Source organism: Oncorhynchus keta, unplaced genomic scaffold (genome assembly GCF_023373465.1).
Source record: "Oncorhynchus keta strain PuntledgeMale-10-30-2019 unplaced genomic scaffold, Oket_V2 Un_scaffold_3531_pilon_pilon, whole genome shotgun sequence".
Classification (NCBI taxonomy): Eukaryota; Metazoa; Chordata; class Actinopteri; order Salmoniformes; family Salmonidae; genus Oncorhynchus; species Oncorhynchus keta.
This window is the reverse complement of record NW_026290920.1, coordinates 810,001-814,822: the sequence shown is the minus strand read 5'-3', so window position 1 is coordinate 814,822 and position 4,822 is coordinate 810,001.

Genomic DNA, 4,822 nt, shown 5'->3' with positions numbered 1-4,822 from the left:
TAAACTCCATCAGCCTGACAGTAGGTCCACTTACTACAGGTACATCCATGTAAACTCCATCAGCCTGACAGTAGGTCCACTTACTACAGGTACATCCATGTAAACTCCACTTATCATCCATCTGACAGTCTGACAGTAGTAGTCCACTTACTACAGGTACATCCATGTAAACTCCATCAGCCTGACAGTAGGTCCACTTACTACAGGTACATCTATGTAAACTCCATCAGCCTGACAGTAGGTCCACTTACTACAGGTACATCCATGTAAACTCCATCAGCCTGACAGTAGGTCCACTTACTACAGGTACATCCATGTAAACTCCATCAGTCTGACAATAGGTCCACTTACTACAGGTACATCCATGTAAACTCCATCAGTCTGACAGTAGGTCCACTTACTACAGGTACATCCATGTAAACTCCATCAGCCTGACAGTAGGTCCCACTGGCTTCCACTGGCTTCCAGTTGAAGCTCCATCCGCTACAAGACCATGGTGCCACGGAGCTGTGAGGGGAACGGCACCCAGTACCTCCAGGCTCTGACAGGCCCCACCCAAACAAGGGCACCAAACTCCATCAGCCTGACATCCACCCAGTCTGGCCTGCCCCAATGGTGGAACAAACTCCATCAGCGCCAGGACAGCGGAGTCCCTACCACTGGAGGAAGTACTTACTGTACATCCATGCATCAGCCCAGACAAAGGTCAGCTTGGTCTGGCCCATCCAATGGTAAAAACTCCATCAGCCTGACAGTAGGTCCACTTACTACAGGTACATCTATGTCCCATCAGCCTGACAGTAGGTCCACTCACAGGTCACCTCCACTTACTACAGGTACATCCATGTAAACTCCATCAGCCTGACAGTAGGTCCACTTACTACAGGTACATCCATGTAAGTAGGTCCATCAGACCATGTAAACTCCATCAGCCTGACAGTAGGTCCACTTAAAAGAGTAGGTCCACTTACTAGAGGCACTCCATTAAACTCCATCAGTCTGACTAGGTCCACTTACTGGTACATCCATGTAAACTCCATCAGTGAACTGCACATCCATGTAAACTCCATCAGCCTGACAGTAGGTCCACTTACTACATACATCCATGTAAACTCCATCAGCCTGACAGTAGGTCCACTTACTACAGGTACATCCATGTAAACTCCATCAGTCTGACAGTAGGTCCACTTACTACAGGTACATCCATGTAAACTCCATCAGCCTGACAGTAGGTCCACTTACTACAGGTACATCCATGTAAACTCCATCAGCCTGACAGTAGGTCCACTTACTACAGGTACATCCATGTAAACTCCATCAGCCTGACAGTAGGTCCACTTACTACAGGTACATCCATGTAAACTCCATCAGTCATCAGTAGGTGACAGGTACATCCATGTCCACTTACTACAGGTACATCCATGTAAACTCCATCAGCCTGACAGTAGGTCCACTTACTACAGGTACATCCATGTAAACTCCATCAGCCTGACAGTAGGTCCACTTACTACAGGTACATCCATGTAAACTCCATCAGCCTGACAGTAGGTCCACTTACTACAGGTACATCCATGTAAACTCCATCAGCCTGACAGTAGGTCCACTTACTACAGGTACATCCATGTAAACTCCATCAGCCTGACAGTAGGTCCACTTACTACAGGTACATCTATGTAAACTCCATCAGTCTGACAGTAGGTCCACTTACTACAGGTACATCTATGTAAACTCCATCAGTCTGACAGTAGGTCCACTTACTACAGGTACATCCATGTAAACTCCATCAGTCTGACAGTAGGTCCACTTACTACAGGTACATCCATGTAAACTCCATCAGCCTGACAGTAGGTCCACTTACTACAGGTACATCCATGTAAACTCCATCAGCCTGACAGTAGGTCCACTTACTACAGGCCTACAGGTCCACTTACTACAGGTACATCCATGTAAACTCCATCAGCCTGACAGTAGGTCCACTTACTACAGGTACATCCATGTAAACTCCATCAGTCTGACAGTAGGTCCACTTACTACAGGTACATCTATGTAAACTCCATCAGTCTGACAGTAGGTCCACTTACTACAGGTACATCCATGTAAACTCCATCAGTCTGACAGTAGGTCCACTTACTACAGGTACATCCATGTAAACTCCATCAGCCTGACAGTAGGTCCACTTACTACAGGTACATCTATGTAAACTCCATCAGCCTGACAGTAGGTCCACTTACTACAGGTACATCCATGTAAACTCCATCAGTCTGACAGTAGGTCCACTTACTACAGGTACATCCATGTAAACTCCATCAGTCTGACAATAGGTCCACTTACTACAGGTACATCCATGTAAACTCCATCAGTCCTCACTGTAGTTCTACCAATCTGTTTTACGGCCTATGCATATGATACATCACGACTGATCCTAGATCAAATCTAATTGTATTTGTCACATACGCCGAATACAACAGTCCAGAGACCTGGACCCCTGAGACAGTTCCTTTTGTCCAGGTGGGAAAGGGCAGTGTGGAGTGCAACAGAGATGGCATCATCTGTGGATCTGTTGGTGCGGTATGCAAATTGAAGTGGGTCTAAGGTTTCTGGGATAATGGTGTTGATGTGAGCCATGACCAGCCTTTCAAAGCATTTCATGGCTACAGACGTGAATGCTACGGGTCGGGTCGGTAGACATTTAGGCAGGTGACCTTAGTGTTTTTGGGCACAGGGACTATGGTGGTTTCATTGAAACATGTTGGTATTACAGACTCAGACAGGGAGAGGTTGAAAACGTGAAGACACTTGCCAGTTGGTCAGCACATGCTTGGAGTACACGTCCTGGTAATCCTTCTGGCCCAGCGGCCTTGTGAATGTTGACCTGTTTAAAGGTCTTACTCTCATCGGCTGCGGAGAGCATGATCACACAGTCATCCGGAACAGCTGTTGTTCTCATGCATGTTTCAGCGTTACTTTCCTCAAAGCGAGCATAGAAGTTATTTAGCTTGTTTGTTAGGCTCATGTCACTGGGCAGATCTCTGACCTCTCTAGCCTCTCTCTGTACCTGGCATTCACCCAATGCTGCATTGTGTTCTTCCCCACAATTACAGCACTTAAGCTTCACATTGCTTCCACATTCACTGTAATCACGTGCCCCTCCACACTTGGCAATATTTTCTTTCCTTTACACTGAGCAGCTACATGTCCCATTCTTTGGCATTTAAAACACACCAGTGCATATGGGACAAATTCTCTAAAATTGAAACCAAGGATCTGTACTTAACCTGGCAAGACTTTCTCAAACCTCGCTATCACTGATAAGGTTTAACTTATTTTACCCTCTTTCCTACTGATCAACCTTTTGGTATCAATCACTCTGCCCCCCTTCACATTTTCTTTAATATCATCTGTGGACATAGAAATTGAGACCCCGGTGATGGCTCCCAACAATCTACATTTACATTACATTTAAGTCATTTAGCAGACGCTCTTATCCAGAGCGACTTACAAATTGGATCTAGCATAAGGACATCGCATTTAACTTCTTCCCATTGAGATTTTCAATTTTCTGAATCTTCGCTTGTTGAGCCTGGCTACCACACAATATTAACAATCTATCATTTCCAATTAATCAAGCTAATTTCACTTCACCTACCTCTTTCTCTATGGCATTAGTTAGTCGGATAGGGTTTAAGTGCGGCCCTGTGGTCTCATCAAACACTATCACCACTTTCCACTCCAACACATTACTCTTACTTCCTACCTTGTCCCTCTTTATGCTTTCTTTACTTAAAGCTCCACTGCTTTTTGTATCATGATCTCTCTTCTTCCTATGTCTTTCCACTACCGACAATTCCGGTCCTTGACCCTCATCCCTCGCTCCAAACCATCTGAACTGACACCCATATTGTTCGCATTCCAGCACAGCTGAGCTTCACCAACTTTTTCTCAATTTCCTCCATTTCGTACACACTACTCGCCACCATTTCCGACCTCCAACCCTCCAACCCTCTCACAGTCCCCTTCTTCCTTGTTCTTTTTCTTCTGTGGATTTTATATGGCGGTTGGCAACCAAATTTATTAGGGATAGGGTCTATTTTCCTGAATTTCCACCTGACTGACATGCCCAAAGTAAACTGCCTGTTACTTAGGCCCAGAAGGCAGGATATGCATATAATTGGTAGCATTGGATAGAAAACACTTTGAAGTTTTTAAAAATGTAAAAATAATGTCTGAGACTATACACAATTGATATGGCAGGCGAAATTCCAAAGAAAAACCAACCAGAATGTATTTTTGGGGCGGTCCCAGGCTCTTACAATGTAAATCTATTGGTCCTATGTAATTCCAGCTCCCAGATTGCAATTCCTATGGCTTCCACTAGATGTCAACAGTCTTTGTTCATTGTTTCAGGCGTGTTTCTTCAAAAACAAGCAAGAATTAGAAGTTCGAATTTCTTCAGCCTCCTGAGGTTGAAGAGGCGCTGCTGCGCCTTCTTCACGATGCTGTCTGTGTGAGTGGACCAATTCAGTTTGTCTATGATGTGTATGCCGAGGAACTTAAAACTTGCTACCCTCTCCACTACTGTTCCATCTATGTGGATAGGGGGTGTTCCTCTGCTGTTTCCTGAAGTCCACAATCATCTCCTTAGTTTTGTTGACGTTGAGTGTGAGGTTATTTTCCTGACACCACAGTCCGAGGGCCCTCACCTCCTCCCTGTAGGCCGTCTCGTCGTTGTTGGTAATCAAGCCTACCACTGTTGTGTCGTCCGCAAACTATTAAGATTTTCCTCTACTGGTTCTATCAAACGTCTCATCGCTTGATATTTTTT